Raw genomic sequence first — 21,784 nt, 5'->3', positions numbered from 1 at the left:
AGCTTCTCTGGAGCAAGAGTCTGCTTTCAACAGCCATCTTCAAATTGTCTCTCATCTGCAGCTACTCTCTCAGCTTCTGTGCATCCTTCAAAGTGTCCCTCTTGGCTGTGGCAAGCTTGCTCCTTCTGTCTGAGCTTATATAGTGCTCCAGTAAACTAACCAAGGCCCATGCTGAATGAGCAGGGCCACACCTCCATGGAAATTATCCAATCAGAGTTATCACCCACAGTTGGGTGGGGCACATTTCCATGGAAACAACCTAATCCAAACATTCCAACTTAATCCCCACTAATTTGCCTGCCCCACAAGATTGCATCAAAGAATATGGCTTTTCTGGGGGATATAATACATTCAAACTGGCACAAACATCAATATTTTTACATTTGTTGAGACTTGCTTTGTGACCCAATATGTGGTCTATCCTATAGAATGATCCATGAGCAATTGAGAAAAATGTGTATCCTGCTGTTGTGGGGTGTAGTGTTCTATAAATGTCTGTCACATCTAGTTCATTTATCATACAATTCACAACTCTGTTTCCTTATTTTTTTTTTGGCTGGGTGTACTTTATTGATGGTACATGACAGAGTAGGGCTCTCAGCCCCTCCCCTTACTCAGGGGGTCTGGGATGGAAGCTGTGGAGGATGGGCGATGCTTGGTGTCGGGATTGATGTCGGGATTGATTTGGGGCCAGGACTCCCCAGCAGCTGACAGCCTCTCTTACTCTCATGCTGTTGCTGGGGCTGGTGGTCCAGGGGCTCTTACTCCTTGGAGGCCATGTAGACTATAAGGTCCACCACCCTGTTGCTGTAGCCAAATTCATTGTCATACCAGGAAATGAGCTTGACGAAGTGGTCGTTGAGGGCAATGCCAGCCCCAGCATCAAAAGTGGAAGAGTGCGAGTCACTGTTAAAGTCACAGGAGACAACCTGGTCTTCCGTGTAGCCCAGGATGCCCTTCAGGGGGCCCTCTGATGCCTGCTTTACCACCTTCTTGATGTCATCGTATTTGGCCACTTTCTCTAGCTGGCAGGTCAGATCCACGACGGACACGCTGGGGGTGGGGACACGGAAGGCCATGCCAGTGAGCTTCCCATTCAGCTCGAGGATGACCTTGCCCACTGCCATGGCAGCGCCGGTAGAAGCAGGGATGATGTTCTGGGCAGCCCCATGGCTGTCACGCCACATTTTCCCAGAGGGGCCATCCACAGTCTTCTGGGTGGCAGTGATGGCGTGGACAGTGGTCATGAGTCCCTCCATGATGCCAAAGTTGTCATGGATGACCTTGGCCAGGGGTGCCAGGCGGTTGGTGGTACAGGAAGCATTGCTGACGATCTTGAGGGACTTGTCATACTTCTTATGGTTCACGCCCATCACAAACATGGGGGCATCGGCCGAAGGGGCAGAGATGATGACTCTCTTGGCACTACCTTCAAGTGAGCCCCAGCCTTCTCCATGGTTGTGAAGATACCAGTGGACTCCACAACATATTCAGCACCAGCATCACCCCATTTGATGTTGGTGGGATCTCGCTCCTGGAAAATAGTAATTGGACTCCCATTGATGACAAGCTTCCTGTTCTCAGCCTTGACGGTGCCTTTGAATTTGCCATGGGTGGATTCATACTGGAACATGTAGACCATGTAGTTGAGGTCAATGAAGGGGTCATCGATGGCCACAACCTGCACTTTGCCGGACAGTGACCAGTGGGTGACCAGGCGCCCAATATGGCCAAATCCATTTATTCCAACCTTCACCATCGTGTCTCAGAGATGCGGCTGGTACTGCACAAAAAGATGCGGCTGTCTGGCTAGCGGGCAGGAGCAGAGAGCCTCTGTTTCCTTATTGATCCTTTGTCTAGATATTGTATCTGTTGATGAGAGTGTTGTACTGAATCTCCAGCTATTATTGTAGAGTTATCTACTTCTCCCTCAGTGTTGTCAGTGTTTGCCTCATGTATTTTGGGACACTCTGGCTTGGTGCATACATTTTAAAGATTGTTGTGTTTTCTTAATGAATTGACCCTTTTATTAATATATAGTGTCCTTCTTTGTCTATTTTAATTGTTTTACATTTGAAGTCTAATTTTTCTGATATTAATATAGCTACTCCTACTTTTTTCTTGTTGTGTGCATGAAATATCTTTTTCCAACCTTTCACTTTCAGCCTATTTTTGTCCTGTATCCAAAGTGAGTTCTTTGTAGACAGCATATAGATGGGTCCAGTTTTTAAATCCATTTTTCCAGTCTGTCTTTTTATTGGGGAGTTTAATCCATTAACATTTAGTGTTATTATTGTCAGGGGAGTACTTTCTTCTACCATTTTGTCTTTTGGATTTTATATGTCATATTTTATTTTTTTCTCTCTCTCCTTTTACTCTCCTGATAGTCTTCATTTCTACACTCTTCTCCAAACCTCTCTCCTGTCTTTTCCTATCAGCCTGTAGCACTCCCTTTAGTAGTTCTTGTAGAGCAGATCTCTTGTTCATAAACTCTTTCAGTATCTGTTTACCTACAAATATTTTTAACTGTCCCTCATTTTTGAAGGACAGTTATGCTGGATATAGAAGTTTTGGTTGACATTTTTTCTCTTTCAGTATCTTAAATACATCACCTGCTTTCTTGCCTTCAGGGTTTTTGCTGAGAAATCTGCACATAGTCTTATTAAACTATTCTTGTATGTGATGGATTGCTTTTCTCTTGTTGCTTTCAGAATTCTCTGTCTTTGGCTTTTGACAGTCTGAATAGTATGGGTCTTGGAGTAGGTCTACTCGGATCTGTTCTTTTTTGGAGTATGCTGTGCTTCTTGAACTTGTAATTTTATATCTTTCATAAGAGTTCCAAAATTTTCAGTGATTATTTTCTCAATTATCTCTTTCTACCCCCTTTCCCTTCTCTTCTCTTTCTGGGACACCCATAACACATATATTCTTGTCATTCAAGTCCCTGAGACCCTGTTCATATTTTTCCATTCTTTTCCCTATCTGTTCTTTTGCATGTAGGATTTCAGGTGTCCTGTGCTCCATTTCACTAATCCTCTCTTCTGCCTCTTCAAATCTGCTGTTGTATGTCTCCATTGTGTTTTTCATCTCTTCTGTTATGCCTTTCATTCCCATAAGTTCTGTCACTTTTTGCAAGCTTCCTCCATTTTGTTTTATGAGAGAATATGACTATTATATTAAGAAATTAAACATATATGCCTACAACACTTATCTACAGTATTATTTCTTATTGACATGTTAATAATTGAGAAAGTTTAAAATGTAATATATAACTTTCAACATATTAAATTATTTAATACTTACCTTATTGGGAGGGATTATGATGAGAAGAAGTTTCAATGTATTACAGAATTTAAAAGTAACTAAATAAAATTGAAAGAGCACTGTTGTCAATTATGGACACAAAAGCACACCAGACATTTTTATTGTGATATTCCTGTCCACAAATCTAAGGTAAATCATCCAAGTGTGACTTCTGGAGCAAGATCTGATTTATTTTCTCTTGTTACTGAGAGTACTTCAAAGCAGACGTGGCAACTGACAAATCTAGGCTTAGGACAGTCCAGGTCAGTACCCAAGAACTGGAATCCTGCATCAGGCCTGTATTTTGCGGCACCAGGACATGGTACAATAGGCCAGGTCCCTGGACATGAAAGAGCAGTGACTGAAGAGTGTAAGGCCATGATCAAGGCGCCAACAAGGTTGAGATTCTAGGAATTCACTTTCAGTTTTACTGGTTCCTGAACTAGTGGTAGAGAACTGTCTTCAAGAAGCAATGTGAGACTAGAGGCTTATGGTTGATTAGTTGTGACTCTTGGTAAAATCAGTTGGCAAAATACTTTTTAGTGAGGATTCATTCAGTGGAGTATTTAATAAGCACCACCTATGTACCCAGCATTATAGAATGCCTTGGTGATACAACAGTGAATGAGACATGGTCCTTGCTCATACTTGAAAATGAGAAACTGCAATACACCTTTTAAATGCTACAGTGGGAATTAGTAGAAGTTCTTGTGGGAGCATGAGAAGCGTTGCTGCACTTGGTCTCAGATAGCCAGGCAAGGCTTCCCAGATGAGTAATGTCAAGGTGGACCCTTAAAACGGAATAAAAATTAGCAAGATAAAGAGAGAAGTCAGAATGAAGCCTGTGCTAAAACCTATAGTTTAGCATGGTTGCAGCAGGAGACACAGGGGCCTAGACTGAGTGTAGAAAGAGGTATTGAGTCTTCTTTCCTTCTGTTGGAATAGTTTGGCGGGGAGAGGTCAAATAATATTGATGATTTCATAAGAGACAGGAAATTCCTTCTCTTGTTTTTCACGGATAAAGAGCAGAATTTCTCATTATTTCATAGCATGTTATATAGTTAGAAAAAGAAACACAAGCAACCTGTGTATGAACCCATTTTAATATACACAGGAAAAGTTTTTCTGGTAAAGGATATAGTTAACCTTGGAGAAACACCAGTTATTTGTCCTGTTGGCCTACACTATACATGGCTCAGCCAGGTCTCCTTAGGACTAATGGACACTGAAATTTTGTGGACTTGTGTTTTTTTAAGGAGTTCATTGCCTAAGAGAGATCATTATGGGACTCAACCACCTGTAGTAGAAAGTGCAAATTGGAATTTAATAAAAATATCACACATACTTCCAATTTATCACAACTCTTTTTAAATTTTCCTCTCAGCAAGTGATGACAAACTGATGATTGATCATTACAATAGGATGTTGTATCAGGATTGACAACAATATAAAACAAAAACCCAAATAAAAATTCTGCCTTTTTTTCCTCTTTGACCAGATTTTAAGTGAAATGTGTTAACAAATTGTGTTAAAAAAAAATAACACACCAAGAATCCTATTTGAAATAATTTTGTGCATTAGTGTAGAAAAATGACAATGTGGCAGAATGTAGAATATAAGACAAATTTAGATTAATGAATAAATAAAGGAAAAAGAATGCTAAGAACCAGATGTCAGGGAAAGGGAATAAAATCACAATAGTTGTCTCTAAATATCAGAAATTATGACATATTAGGGATATATTTTCTCAGTTTCTGTCCTGTGACAGGAATGCTAGGGAATAAAAATATATATCAGAATAAACTATAATATTTATTTATTTTCCTAAATGCAGCTTTTCTCTGGAGAGCAGTTTAATTCAGTCTTGCCACAATCTTGCCACAAGAACTTGCCAAAATCTTCATAAGTTGAGGAAGTCTTCAGTATCGGGGTCAGACGAATAAGTTTCCATTACTTACCTACTCTTACCTGAAGCTTAATGATAACTCTGCTAAGGAAATCTTCAAATTCACCTTTAATTATTGATTATTTTCCCTGGAGATTGGAGACGAAGGTAGTTTAAGGAAAAGTGTGATGGAAGACATTGGAATTCCAAAGCTAGCAAATCAAACTGTATATCTGTGCTCTTTGAAACATAAACTTAATTTTTGTAAGTATTATAAATATGTCTAATTATACAGTAATGAAACTGAATTTTGAAACAAACCATAATAGAGCTTATATAATCAAAGAAATGTTAAACTTCAAAATATTCTCATTGGGACTGCATACACTTATTATAAATATGCTATTTTTCAAATCACATTTAGAATCAGTCTTTTGAGATTTTTAAAAATTACTATTTTGCCAGCCACACAAGAAAATTCATCTTTTTAATGTTATAATTAAATCACGTTCTTTAAAAACTGAATGCCATTCTATCCAGCTTTATCACTCCATCTTCATGTCCAATCCTGGCTTTGGAAGATTTTTCATTGTTACTAGGAAAAAAAACAGTCAAAAGATTAAGATTTAGCTCCACTGAGAATATCTTTGATAAGTGAATAAATGGATATGATATTAAGTGTATTCAAAAGAATATTTTTTTTCAGTTCAGGAGATAATTTTTTAAATTTCAAACTGTTTTCATATATCTAAGCATCAGTAGAATAAGTCTGCAACCTCTGGATTTAGCGACCTAAAATGGGACTAGACTCATTTGCAAGGATAAGTGCTTCTGTGCTTGTTCAAAAAACATCACATAGCTTTATAGGCACACTGTGTAAACAGAAAACAGTGCTAGTACACATAAAAAGAGTATAATGAGTATGTCCTTTTACCAAAAGGAAGCAATTATACTCAGTAGTAAGTAATTATTTTAGTGAAAAGTACATTTGCTTTTCAATTTTAATCCATACTAGAATTTGAGTTGAAAGAGACCTTGGAGAGCATTTAGTTCAACCCACTCATCATTTCATAGGAGAGGAAAATGTGGTTTAGAGAAAACAGAAGCTAGACAGCTTGTACAAGCTTACACTGGAGTAGTAAATCTTGGTCTAGAATCTAGATCTCTTGACCATCAATATAACAGTCTTCCCATTACACCTTGGTGTTTCCCTATCAAGAGTCACTGTATATGAAACTTACATAATCAAAGGCAATTTTTAAATGTAAGTTATAGATATGTTAATATGTCTTTTGTGGACTTTAAAAAGATAAAGCAGTACTGTTAATTTTATTTCATATGCCAAGGACACTATACTTTATAAATGTCATATGTGAGAGATTCAGAAATGTGGACCACTTAAGAGAAAGTCTAGGGGTGTGTGTGTGTGTGTGTTCATCAATCACACTGCTTGTTTTACTTTTCACTCACACTGAACAGTGAAATTAGAGTGTTCATTTATATTTTGTTCACTGTTTTTTACCCTGACACTAATACTTGCTGAATGCTTTTGATATATTTTTTCATAGCCAGTACTTTACTGTTTCCTTGGGGATTTTTCCAAAAGAATTCAGAAAATTTTTATTTTTATTTTTTTACATTTTCTGGTCAGCTACCTTTTATAAAGACTCATTGAAAACACTCAAACTCATGAATAGGTACAAACTCTTAATGTTATCTTTGTTCAAAACAGGTAAAAAAGGCTTCCTTTTGCCAGTTCTGTATATTTTACTAATTGTTTTCAATTATCTTTTGAATTTTTATTAGTTAATAGACTTACTAGTTCCACAATCTCTCCTTTTCCTAACAGTCCCCTAAATTTAAATCTGCAAAGGTTGACATTTTGCCAGGCTAACTTGGAATAATTTTTTATGTTGGGTGAATCACCTTTCTTTATAAACTGACCTAGAGATACAGAGGGGAGCAGGCTAAAGGGAGTGCGGGGAAGGTCGCGTCTATTAACCACGGAAGACCCAACCACGGTCTCTAAAGTATACTTTCATACCCACAGAAGGAAGACTGAAGGAAGTACATGATCTGAAAATTGTTTTCAGTTAAAAATAATGAAATTTTAGAAAACTATGCTTTAAAAAAAGATGCGAAAACCTCCGGTAAAGAGGAAAAGGAACCTAAGACTGAGATAAAGGCGGAGCAGCTAACGCAGTAGACTGAGTAGTGGTTTAGAATGTAGGACATCCAGGATAGGAGCAGAAGAACTCCATATTGAAGGCAGTAAGAAAAGACAGCCTTTCAGTGGTCAAATTTATAGTATAAAGTACAATCTTGATAAATTCTAGGACATTTTGAGACTGAAGGTGGTGGGTAAGGAGAGTGGGGTGGGGAAAAGATAAGGGATCAGCTTCAGAAGGAAACTCTCTAGATATGTCTCATGATTCTTAGTTAAGTTTGAATTTCAGATTAAAAAAAAATAACATATATATGCATGTCCTATGCAACATTTAAGGCATGCTTATACCAAATACATATGTGAATACATACACATACACACATACATATATATATATATATATATATGACTTTCAGATTTAACTGGGTATCTTGAATTTTTATTTGCTAAATCTGGAACCCTATTCATAAGAAAAGAAGCTACAGTCAAGTCTGCTGTAAACTTAAAGCCCTTTGTAATCTATCCCCTGGGGCTATTGTCCAATAAAATTATCTTAGAATTTGAACCAAATCACCATTGTCTTAAAGGGGAATCTTATGCTCAGATTTTAACATCTCTTTGGGGTAAGTAGATGGCAAGTGTGTGGAAGGTTTCAAGAAAAAGAAAGAAAATTTAAGCATCCTTCCTCTACTGGCAAATACAAGTTAGTTTTATAAAACTGTTTAAAAAAGTCTCTAGGAGAGAGTGGCTTACAATTATTGCCATTCTTTTAAAATATATTTTATTATGATATATTAGAACCCCATAATAAATTATAAGGATGACAAATGCCCATACCTAAATACCCACTTTATAAAGTTAACATTTTCTCATATTTGCCTCAGATTTCTTTGTATTGTAAAGTAATTGAGATAATTCATATATTTGGAATCTATTGAATGCAGCATTCCTTTCCTCTCATCAGGTAAACACCAGCCTGAATTTAGAGTTTGCCATTTCCATGCATATTTTTATAATAATTCTGTATGTTTATGTATCCATGCATAAGATATATTCTTTTGCAGTTTTATGGAATTTATAGAATATGTGTCTTATTGTGTATATCTTTAACAATTTTTTTTTAGAATTGTGCATGTTGTTACAGAACAGTTTGATTCACTAATTTTAACATCTATATTTTCTCACTCTGGTTGAATATATCACAGTTTATCTATTCTCTCATTGATTAATATTTAAGTCAAAATTTTCCTTGCAAACAATTCTACAACATTGTGAGAGGAATGGAACTGCTGGATCAAATAGTATGTTCACTTCAAATTTATCAGATGAGACCAAATGACTCTCCCAATTTGTTACCCATTTATCATCCCTCTGATAATGGGAGTTCTCCCTAATCCCTCATATCCTTACCAAAACATGGTATTGCTGGCATTCTTTCTTCTAAACTGATAGGAATGAAATGATATTTTGTTATGGTTTTAATTTGCATTTTTCTAATTACTTGTGAGGTTGAATATTATTATTTGTTTATTAACCATTCAGTTTTCCACCTCTCTCTTCATATATTTTGCCAGTTTTTCCTTTGGGTATTTTCTCTATTTCTATTTGATTTGTAGATGTTATTTAAGAGTCTGGATTTAATTCTTTATCAGCTACATTCATTGAAAATATCCAGTTTGTGCCTTGTCTTTTAATATTTATTACACCACTTGTTATCTATAAATTCTTGTTACATTATACAGTTTATTTTTGTATCTCATTTAAGAAATTCTCTATTCTGAGGACAAAAGTATATTTCCTTATATTTTATTCTAAGTGATTTATTTTTCCTAAATTTCTAGAATTGTCTTGATTTCACCTGAGATCTTTTGGTGGGTATTGTATGAACTCCAGATCTAATTTTATTTCACTTGTTCCTGTAGATAAACAATTATTCTAGCACTCGGGAGTAACAGCTAACCCAGACTTGAGGAATTAGGAAAGCTTCTGTAAGAAAATAATACTGATATTAAGTAGTATGAGTTAGAATAGAATTGGCAAACTGAAAGTGGTGGGATACTTATGTGAAGAGAGTGTTCTAGACAGAGAAAGCAACTTATGAAAAACCCAAAACAAAGCATAAAAGGGGTATAGCCTGTTCAAGAACTAAAATTAATTCATTATGCATGGAATGCAGAGTGGCCAGAAACCAGGTGGCAGAAGTCAGCAGAGTCAGTTTTTGAAGGTCTAAGAAGCAATTTGAAGGATTTTGGACTTCATTCTGAGGCTAGTGTGGAATTATTCAAGAGATTTCTTCATCACAGGAATGGCATAGAAAGACTTGCTTATGAGCAGGTTCACTCTGGCTGCAGTGTGGAAAATGGACTGGATCAGGAGGCATGTACATCAATTAAGAAACACCTCTTTTAATCCAGTGGTGATGGGATGGTGACCTGGATAAGAATAGTGGTGATGGGATTTCAATGATGTGATTGCATTCAAGACATATTTAAGAGAGAAACTGTAGTGATGAATGCACAACCATATGATGGCACTTGAACAACTGATTGTACACTTAGGATTTTTGAATGGTATGTGAATATATCTTAATAAAATTGAATAAAAAATAAAAAGATAAACAATAAAATTTGGTGATTAAATTTAACAGAGATGGAGAAGAACGAATCAAAGAAAATACCTAGGTTTTTAACTTGATAGCAGGTGGATAGCAAACTCATTTACTAAGAGAGGAAATGTAAGTAAGGAGGCACAGCCTATTGGAAAACATAATCACACCAGTCTTTTTATTTTGTGTATAAGGCACATGTATGACAGCAAGTGGAAATATCAAACAATAGTTGAGTTTATGGATCTGGAGTTCAGAAAAAGACTAGGACAGCCAGAGTTGTTTCAGAATATTTTAGAGATATATATTTATTACACTATTTGGTGTGTGTGTGTGTGTGTGTGTGTGTGTGTGTGTGTGTGTGTGTAAAATCTCCCAGGGAATTTTTATAGAGGTCTAGGAAAACAGAGTAGTATTTCAGAAACCAAGGCAGGGAGTATGGTGAGAAGAGAGGGATGACAAAACAAAAGTCAATGGAAAATCAAGGAAAATGAGGGTTGAAATGTTTCCATTAAGTTTGAAGACTAGAGGCTTTTTGGTGGTATAATGAGAAGAGGCCAGATTGCACTGGTTTGAAGAATGAGTAGGATGTTAAGAAGTGGGGATATGAAGTGTAGAATTTGTGAAGAAATTTGTGAAAGAAAAGTGAAGTAAATTTCTAATTGGAGATGGACGTGGTAGCCAGGGAGACATTTTTTTTCTTAAGGTGGGGTGACGTTAATATGTTTATTCACAGGAATGAAGTCACAGAAAAGGAGAGGCTGGAGTTACAGCAGAGAGAGGACTAGAACAGAGGGCAGTAGATTAGACAGAAGGAGGCACTGTAAGTGGAGGCATGTTGGTAGTTTTGGTGGGGGTCAATTGTGAGATTTCCCATCTGAGTCCTTGTATTTTTCATAAAGGACATAAAGGAAGAGGTCATCTGCTAAACGTGAGGGGAGAGAGGATGAAGTAGAGATTTAAGGTGAGTGGAGGATGCTTTAGATGGTGTTTGTGGTGACTGAAATGAAAGTTTACTTGAGAAAACAAGGAGTGCTGGGATTCCCCACCTTACCACCCACCCCCCTGCCCCGTGAGGTTGGAGATAGTGGATTTGTAGTGATACCCTTCTATTGGTTTGCATGCTCTCTCCAAATATGGATATCTCTTGTAAATTTTGCCTTCCTGTGGGACAGCAGACAATGGGGGCCAGCTGGAGGAAAATCTCTCCTCCTTTGCTTGACTTCCTTGATTGATAACATAGGACTGACTGGTATTTGTATATTGCTTTACAGTTTATACTTCTCATATCTATTATCTCATCTCCTTTGATTGTCAAGATAACAAAATGGCTCTATTATTAATATCTTTGTTTTAGAGATGAAGAAACCTGGGCTCAGAAAAGTTGAAATGAGTCAGATTCCATGTAGGCTTTCTGATTATAAGGGCTGTGCTTTGGCATGTCTGCATGAGGCATTAGGAAATATATTTGATTAAATAACTAAAGCTGAAACTTACTGGAGTGTAAGCTGGAGAGACAAAGGCAACTCATCTCTGCAGAAGGCTGCTTAGATCACATGTGAATGAGAGAATGGAGGTTTCTACAAAATCTGACAAATAACAGGGTTAGATGAAATACGTAAAATATATATTATATCTTAAAAGAAATTAGTCTTTGGTTCACAGCTCAAAATAGCATCTTTTTTTCTGGTGCAGCAGAGGATACTCTGGTATTATATCAAGCAACATTTAGTGAGCAAAAGTAACTGAATGCAATATATTTTCCAACAATTGTGCCAGGGCTTTTTAAGGCACAGTATTGATTTACTTCTTTCAAAACCAACATGACAGCAAACAGAGAAAAATCACATGATTCAGGGAAGATATCTGAGGATTTAAAAGTAGCAAACACAAATCCATTAGTTTTAAAATGGGTAAAAAAAAAAAACCCAGAAAACTGTAGCCTAGTCAATCAGTGAATTCGACATGTTATAGAGAAAGCACAGAATATTGTGCAAGGGAAATTGTAGGAGGAAAGAAGTCAAGAAAGGAGTTGGAGTAAGAATAGCTTTAGGAATGTACAGCCAAAAGGGTAAGTGCAGAGATTTTACCTTTATCTGCAGCAGTAAGTTATACTTTTTATTTTATTGCCACCAGACACATAATTTATTAGTGATTTTTTAGAGTATTTGTAAAAACCATTCCATTAATTTACTTATCATTGGAGAGTCATGCAAATAAAACAAGATCTTGTTCAGCCATTTCTTTCCTGAGTAGCCCCATGTGGCTCAAATAATGCACCCATCTAGGACTAGAAGAAGTGAGGCTATATTTTCCTTGCTTTTATAGTCTCCTCAAGATTATTCCCTCATGTGTGAATTAACAGCATAAGGCATGAGTAGCTGGCAGCTTATGGTAGAAACAGTCAAAAGAGGTTTGTTCTGCTTGATTCACAGCAACTGGAACAAACTCTTTTTCACGGAAACAACAGGAGGAATGGGTACAGGGGGAGATGGGACACCAGGATGGCTGGGTCAGTCCTGGAGATGGAGGGATGATGGAGTGACAGATATTGAGGCTGGATCTATGTCACATCCAGTTCAGTCTCCATTCAGGAACCAAATGGGCACTACTTTGCTTGTTGCTGCATTGCCACAGTAATAACACCACTCTCAAGTAATGAAGGATCAGAAGAATCTTACAGAAATTGTGCTGTTTTTTTTTTTTTTTCTTTTTTGTATTAGAATTGAGTAGGGAGAACTTTTCTCTTTGTTTAACCGTATCTTCATGTGTACAAAAATCACAAAACAACTCAGAGTTGTTTTTAGGCAGCAAGACCTTATTTGTAGAGTTCTATTCAATGACATTTCCCCCCTTTGCCACATTTAAATGTTACTACTTTTTCCCTCCATGTTTCTTTAACAGAATATGTAAATAGGGTTTCACTACTTTATAGCACTCAAAGCAGTATTTTTCAAGATGTGCCAAGACCACCTGCTTGTTAAAATGCTTCTATCCTAGCCACATTCTAGCTTTTCTGAATCAGAAACTCTAGAAATATAGCTCTGAAATGTGCATTTTTAACAAGATCCTTGGGTGACTTTTAAAAGCCTAAGTGTAATATACATAAAGAAAAGTGCACATTTCACAACTATACAGCTTGCTGAATTTTCACAAACTGAAAACACCTATGAAACTAGCCTCTGGATCAAGAAACAGAATATAACCAACACCCCCCAGAAACCTCTTGAGTAAAGCCTCCAGTCCCTGCTTCTACCAAGGATAAACGCTGACCTGATTTCTGAAAGCGTAGATGAGCGCCACCTGATTTTGTAATTTACTTGACTCATACAGAAGTACTCTTTTGTGACTGCCTGCTTTTGCTTGACATTGTTTTAGAAAGTTGATCCAAATTTTTGCCTGTAATTGTACATTCTTTCTCATTGTTGAATGGTATTTTTTTTAAATATACCATGATTTATTTATTCATTCAATTGTTGATGGACATTTGGCTGGTTTCCAGTTTGGGGTTCTTTTGAATAGTACTGTAAATATTCTATTGCATGGTTTTTGGAGTACATGTTTTGCATTTTTGGTGGGATTATGCCTACAAGTGGATTTGATGGGTTATAGATTATGCAAACATTCAACTTTAGTAGACACTGGCATTCTGTTTTCCAAAGTTGTACAAATTTACAGTCTTTACAGCAATCCAGGAAAGTTCTGGTTGTTCCACATCTCAGAATTTTCCATCATTGCCATTTTAGTCATTGTGTGGTTATAGCTGTAGCTCATTGTGGTTTTAATTTGCATTTTCTTGATGAATAAAGATGTTATAAACACTTCATAAATTAGCTGGTCATTTGGCTATCCTTTTATAAGAATTGCCCAACTATTTTTTCTAATTTATTTTATTGGGTTTGATTGCCTTTTAATTGCTGACATTTAGGTTTAAAAATACATATTCTACATAAGAGACCTTTGTCATATATTTAATGTAAATATTTTCTTCCACTCTGAAAGGTGCCTTTTCATTCTCTATAACGGTGTCTTTTGATAAATATAAATTTCTAATTGTAATATTGTACCTCATCTATTTTCTTTAATGATTGGCATATTTTGTGTCTAGTTAAAGATATCTTTGTCTATTCCAAGGTAAACAAGATATGTTCCTTTCAAAGCTACTGTCTTGGTTTCCTGGCTGCTAAGACAAGAACCATACAATGGGCTGGCTTCATTATAAGTTTAGAGAAGCTAGAAGATTTTCAGAGGCTAGAAGGTTTTCAGGGGTGAGAAGGCTTATTTTCTCCTGTTTTGGGTACCATTATGGACAGCTGACAAATCTTTAGGATTCCTTGGCTTTCCCATGTGTTCTAGTTTGCTAATGCTGCTGGAATGCAAAACACCAGAGATGGATTGGCTTTTATAAAAGGGGGTTTATTTGGTTACAGAGTTACAGTCTTAAGGCCCTAAAGTGTCCAAAGTAACACATCAGCAATCGGGTACCTTCACTAGAGGATAGCCAGTAGTGTCTGGAAAACCTCTGTTAGCTAGGAAGGCACGTGGCTGGTGTCTGCTCCAAAGTTCTGGTTTCAAAATGGCTTTCTCCCAGGATGCTCCTGACTAGGCTGCAGTTCCTCAAAAATGTCACTCTTAGTTGCACTTGGGGTATTTGTCCTCTCTTGTCTTCCCCAGAGCAAGAGTCTGCTTCCAATGGCCATCTTCAAAATGTCTCTCATCTGCAGCTCCTGTGCTTTCTTCAAAATGTCCCTCTTGCCTGTAGCTCCTCTCCAAAATGTCACTCACAGCTGCACTGAGTTCCCTCTGCCCGTCAGCTCATTTATATGGCTCCACTTATCAAGGCCCACCCTGAATGGGTGGGGCCACACCTCCATGGAAATTATCTCTTCAGAGTTATCACCTACAGTTGGGTGGGGCATATCTCCATGGAAACACTCAAAGAATCACAATCTAATCAAAACTGATACATCTGCCCACACAAGATTACATCAAAGATAATGGCATTTGGGGGTACACAATACATTCAAACCAGCACACCATGTCCTCTCAGTTCTCTTCTGGGTTCTGCCCTCTTCCAGCTTCTTATCTATATGGTTTTATCATCATAAAGATTCCAGTAACTGGATTAAGGCCCAACCTCATTCAATTGGGCCATACCTTAACCAAAAATAATATCATCAAAAGGTCCTATTTACAATGTGTTAATACCCACAAGAATAGATTAAAATGAAGAATATGTTTTTTCAGCAGTACATAATTCAACAGACCTACATTGTTGAACCTTTCATGCTTAGATTTGAATTTCATCTGGAATTGAATTTTATGCAAGATGTGCAATAGGGTCAGGATATATTTTTTCTGTATTGGTATCCAGTTCACTAGGACCACTTATTGAAAACACCATTCTTTTCCCATTACCTGCAGTGTTGCCTAGTTCATAATCAGGGGACCATATGAATGTATCTTTCTCTAGACTCTACTGTTTCATTCTATTGGTCAGTTTATATATCTTTGCATAAATCCATAATAATATGTATTACTTAATAATATGATCTTTATATAGTTATTCTTTTATAAGATGGATTTGGCTACTCTGGGCCATTTGCATTTCCATATGAACTTTGAGATTGAACCATATAAAATTGCTTATGTTCAATGTTTTTTGACATACAAAAATGACAAGAAAATATTCATACAAATACAATCAGATTATAATTTTTCATAAAACAGCATTGTAGATTTTTGATGAGTTTACAGTAAATTTATGGATTAACTTGGGGAATTGTTATCTTCATAATATTGTATCCTATTCAATATACCTGTTATCTATTTAGGTCTGCTTTACACTAAAAAGAATAAAATAAAAAATAAGAGAAAGTAATGTCTTACACAAACTTTGTTACATTTATTCCTAGGTGTTTGACATTTTGGATACTAGTATAAATTTATTTTAATTAATTTTAATTGCAAATAATGCCAAATATACATCTATATACTAATCAAAAGCAAAAAAAAATAAAGTTTCTAGTTACTTTGCTAATTTTATGTATTAATTATAATAGTTTATAAATTATTTTGAATTTTCTGTGTAAATAATATCATTGAGAATATTGAAAATTTTAGTTCTACACTTCCACTCCTTACTCATGTTATATCATTTCTGGAATGGAAAAGAGTCCATTGCAATATTCAGTAGAAACATGATATTGAGTACCTTGTGTTGTTTGAAATTTCAGGGGGAAATTTTTCATATTTCACCATGTCATGTTTCCTTGCTAGTATTATAAATAGAGGCTTCTTCTTATTAAATGTTGCAACTCACTATTGATTTTATATACTGAAGATGATTACTTTTTGTAGTTTCATGTTATTTCCTATTACTTAATATTTGTATTGTTTGCATTTGTTATCCCATTGATAATGTTGAGTTTTCCAGGTATAATATCATATCAGCTAAAAACAGATCATTTTACTCTTCTTTTTCCCAATGTCTTTAAGTGCTTTAATGTGTCTTACTGTATTGGATAATACCACTAGTAAATTGTATACTGGAAGACTTCTAGTTGACCAAGATGGTGGCCTGACACCCCTGGGTTCTACTCTCCCACAACCTATGAACAACAAGCAAAAACCAGTAGGGCCATTTTCCTCAAACTACAGAAAATAGTTAAAGATGGACAGTAACTGGGCAGGTGCCAAATCAAGAAAGCACAATGTAAAACCATCTATGGCATGCAGGAATACTCTGTCATGCCATTAGTTGGATATAAATGTAAGGAATAGACAGTGGAGGAACTAAATCTGAGAGTTAACACATTAAAATATTAAAATGTACAGTGTACAACAAAAGATTACAAGTTAAGAAACAGAAAGCAATGGCCCATCCAAAGGAATATGAAAATTTCAGAAGCCATCAGTGAAGAATTCCAGACTGTAGATATACCAAAGTCTTAAAAAAATGGCCTTCAATATGCTCAGAGATAAAACAAAAAAAGAATATCAGAAAAATGATGAATGAAAAATATGAGAATCTCAAAGAGATAGAAATTTTTAAAAGAGACCAAACAGACATACTGGCGGTGAAGACCACAATAACTGAAATGAAAGATTTCCTAGAGTGTTTCAGCAGCCGATTGGAACTGGAAGAAGAAAGAATCAGTGAACTTGAAGACAAGACAACTGAAATGATTCAAGCTAAGGAAAAGAAAGAAAAATAATGAAAAAACTGAACAGAACCTAAGAGAGCTGTGGAACACCATCAAGCAAAACAGTATATGCATTATGGAAATGCCAGAAGGAAGAAAGAGAGAAAAGGAGCAGAAGGAATATCCAAAGAAATAATGGCAGAACACTCCACAAACTTAGCAAAAGATGTGAATGTGAACATTCAAGAAACTGAAAATACCTCAAACAGGATAAACTTGAAGAGAAATAGGCCTAGAAACATGATAGTTGAACTGCTAAATGCCAAGAACTAGCAGAGAGTTCTGAAAGCTGCAAGAGAAAAGTAACATGTTGTGGACAAACAAGTCTCAATAAGATTAAATGCCAATTTCTAATCAGAAACCATGGAGGCAAGAAGGCAATGAAATGAAATACTAAAAGTGCTGAAAGAAAACAATTACCAATCAAGAATTCCATATCTAGTGAGACTGTCTTTCACAAATGAGGGAGAAATTATGACATTCCCAGAATAACAAAAGCTGAGGGAATTTGTCATGAAGACCTGTCCTATAAGCAATGCTAAAATGAATTCTTCAAACTGACAGGAAAGGACACTACACAGTAGATAAAAGTGGCTTAACAAACTAAGTATGGGTAATTATAAACACCAAAAATGTTGTATTGTATTTTTTGTACAAGTTCTTACAAGTTCTAAGATACAAATGCATAAAAATTAATGATAAATGTATGATTTTGGACATACAATGTATATATATGGAGGGTTATAGGAACAGCGTGTGTTTATGCTATTGAAGTTGTCAATATTAAATCAGACATGATTGTTACAGATTTAGGATGCTAAATGAAAACCCCATGGTAATCACAAAGAAAATATCTGATATATATATGGGGGGGGAGGGAATGAGAAGGGAATCAAATGGTACAATACAAAAAAATCAGATAAATGTAAAACTAGGCATTAATAGAAGAACTGAGGGACAAAAAAAAAGTATGACTTATGTGCCAGTTTGAATGTACTGTGTCCCCCAAATGCCATTATCTTTGATGTAATCTTGTGTGGGCAGACAGTGATCAGTGCTGATTAGATTGGAATTCTTTGAGTGTTTCCATGGAGATGTGCCCCACCCAGCTGTGGGTGATAACTCTGATGAGATAATTTCCATGAAGGCGTGGCCCCACCCATTCAGGGTGGGCCTTGATCAGTGGAGCCATATAAATGAGCTGACAAGCAGAAGGAACTCAATGCAGCTGTGAGTGCCACTTTGAAGAGAAGCCACAGCCAAGAGGGACTCTTTGAAGAATGCACTGGAGCTACAGATGAGAGACAGTTTGAGGACAGCTGTTGAAAGCAGACTTTTGCTCCAGAGAAGCTAAGGGAGGAAAAACACTCCAGGAGCAACTAAGAGTGACATTTTCAAGGAACTGCAGCCTAGAAAGGAACATCCCGGGAGAAAGCCATTTTGAATCCAGAACTTCGGAGCAGACACCAGCCACATGCCTTCCTAGATAACAGAGGTTTTCTGGACACCATTGGCCATCCTCCAGTGAAGGTACCCGATTGCTGATGTGTTACCTTGGACACTTTATGGCCTTAAGACTGTAACTGTGTAACCAAATAAACCCCTTTTATAAAAGCCAGTCCATTTCTGGTGTTTTGCATTCTGGAAGAATTAGCAAACTAGAACAACTTACAAAGACCAAATAGCAGAATGGCAGAAGAAAATCCTGCATTATCGGTAGTTACTTTAAATGTAGATGAATTAAACTCTGCAGTCAAAAGGTAGAGATTGGCAGAATGGATAAAAAACACGATCCACCTATATGCTGTTTACAAGATACTCACCTTAAATTCAAAGACACAAATGGGTTGAAAGTGAAAGAATAGGAAAAATATTCCATGCAAAGATGAACCAAAAGCTGTTATTACTATCAGATAAAATAAACTTAAAATCAAAATGTCTAGTGGGGATGACTCTAACGTTTCTCCATGTAGTAAGATACATGTTAAAGAGCTGATATATATATCTTTCCTGATATATATATATTTTGATATATAGATCCTGTTATTATATATATATATTACATATGTGTATGTAATCACGCTAATGAAGGGTCCACCCATTCCTATCTTTTTGAGTATTCTTTTTTAGCAGCTATGGCCTCTGAAATTTGTCTAAGACTTGTTCATCACCCCTGAAGACATTATTCCTTAGATATATTAATATTGTAAATTATATTACAGAGTCATCCTTACATTCCTAAAATAAACTACATATTTATATAATATTAGTTTTTATTTGGTTGTTGAATTACATTTGGTGATATTTTATCTAGGATTAATCAATGTTCATTCATATGATTAGTCTGTAGGTTTCTTTTTACAGACTAATCTTTCTATCTTTATTAAGTTGAGGTATTCATATTAAAATATATATAGGAATCTTCACAAATTTACATGTCTTCTTTGAGAAGGAGACAGGCTATTCTTATTCATCTCTGTATTGTCCCAATTTTAATATATGTACTCCTGAAGTGAGCACGTCGATTAAGTTTTTAATTACAGTAACTAAGTTTTTCACTTGCTTCTTTTGCAGAGATGACTGTTTTTTTCTTTTTCTTTCTTTCTTTTCTTTCTCTCTTTTTTTAAACCATACTCTGTTTTTTACTATAGTTTATTTGCCTTCTTTGATATCTACTTTTTTTTTTTTTTTTTTTTGGTCTATTCACCTGTGTCTATCCAGTGCCTTTCTGGTTTATAGTGGGCTTCTGATAATATGTATTAAATGAATGAATAGCTGAGGGAATCAGTTTCTTCTGTAGTATTCAACCTATTGATTTTGAGAGAATTTCTTTCTTTTCAGGTTTGACATTTTTTTCTTGTGAGCTTGGCACATGTTTTGTGGAAGTTAAAGATAAACTGGGATGGAAAAGTCTTGGCTTCTGCCAGAGATCAGGGATCTTCAATAATCTTCAACAGTGTTTTGTTAGTATCCTAGAATGTGCCTCTAATATCATGTAGATAGTAGACATTTAGACTCCACACTTCACTAGATTTTCTGTTTTCTATTTCTAGATTTTCTATTTCTTATTGTGGACAAACTCTACTTTTCTCCTAGATATGCAGCATTTTTTTTTTTTTTTTTTTTTGATCATTTCCATGTGTTTCTCTAGGGCAGCACATAAATGCTCTAAGCTTTATGCAGGTATCCTTGCTAAAGCTCTCTTCTTTCCAGGAATTGGAGGCCACATCATCTTTCCATAAAAGGGGTTAGAAACCTAGATTTTAGCCCTCAGTAATTAATGAAATACTTATGGTCCACAATAGAATCACTTTGAGATTGGTCTGGTGTTGCGTTTTTGTTGCTGGTACTTGTGGACCACTTTTAAATTTTTTTTATCCTTAACTGCTTCCTCAACAACTTTCTAAATTATATTATTTTCAGCATTTCTCTATGTAATGGAATAGGGTAGCTGTCTTTATCAGCTTGGTCTTCCATGTTTCTGAAAATTTATTCCCAGGTGATTCTCATGTTCCCTGAAGATTTACAAACATTGAATGGGATAATTTAATGGTTTAATAAAATAAATCTTATTCTTCTTATAACATAGAATAAGGCATTTCTTTGAATTTCTGTATGTTCCTAAATGAAAAGAATTTTTAATTTATTGAAATCCTGCATCAACAGAGTATAAAGTGTGCAGTTTGAAGACATAAAATATGAAGATGACCCAGATAAGGAAAGAGAGGTATGAGAAAACCTAATGAAGAGTAGTCTCTTAGAAACAAAATGAAGTGAGAACTTTAGCAATAAGTTGTGGGGAAAATGTCTAAAAACCACACAAAGCTCAGTATTTATAAGGACAGAAAATTATCTATTGCTTTTGAAATATGAAGTTCTTGACCACTGTTGACTTTAGTGATAGCATTTACGGTGAAGTGGTGTGTGACTGCTTGAAGCTGTATGTATCCCAGAAAAGTATGTTCTTAAAGTTAATCCATTCCTTTGGATGTGGAATCTTTGTAAATAGGACCTTTTTTGATGAATAGGATCTTTTTAAATTTTTTAAAATTTTTTATTGGAGAAATTGTGGGTTTACAGAACAATCATGCATAAAATACAGGATTCCCATGCACCTCCCCACCAACAACATTTGCATTGGTGAAAACAATTTGTTAATAATTGATGATAGTACTTTTTTGGTAATTATACTATTTTTTAACAGTAGGTGCATTTGTACAATTGATGAAAGATTATTAAAGTAGATCTATTAACTACTGTCCATAGTTTATGTAGGGATTTTTTTCCTCATGGTCCCAACCTGTAATTATTTTTTAATGCATGTCTTTATTTGATTACTGATATACCCATCCACTGGGTAAAGAGGGTGTCAGTCACAAGGCTTTTGCACTCACACGGTCACAAGATGAAAGCTATATAGTTATACAATCATTATCAAAGATCGAGGCTACTGGATTACAGTTCAAAAATTTCAGGTATTTCCATCTGGGTATTCCAATTCTAGACACTAAAAAGAAATATCTGTATGATGTGGAGAGCCGTCTCCCGGGACGGGCATAGCGCATGCGCTGTAAACCTGCTCCAAAGTCCCCCCGCCCATCGAATGAGCCAAGATGGCG

At 35.9% G+C, this 21,784-nt stretch overlaps 2 pseudogenes; both read right to left on the bottom strand.

The window, feature by feature from the left end:
- Nucleotides 1–718: 718 nt before the first annotated feature.
- On the bottom strand, nt 719–1,759 carry LOC119542146 (annotated as a pseudogene).
- Nucleotides 1,760–19,572: 17,813 nt separating this feature from the next.
- Nucleotides 19,573–19,685, bottom strand: LOC119543607 (annotated as a pseudogene).
- Between the last annotated feature and the right edge of the window lie 2,099 nt (nt 19,686–21,784).

The sequence above is a fragment of the Choloepus didactylus genome, chromosome 8, assembly GCF_015220235.1.
Source record: "Choloepus didactylus isolate mChoDid1 chromosome 8, mChoDid1.pri, whole genome shotgun sequence".
NCBI classification, from domain to species: domain Eukaryota; kingdom Metazoa; phylum Chordata; class Mammalia; order Pilosa; family Megalonychidae; genus Choloepus; species Choloepus didactylus.
The sequence above is the reverse complement of the archived record's forward strand: the minus strand, read 5'-3'. Positions and strand labels throughout refer to the sequence as shown.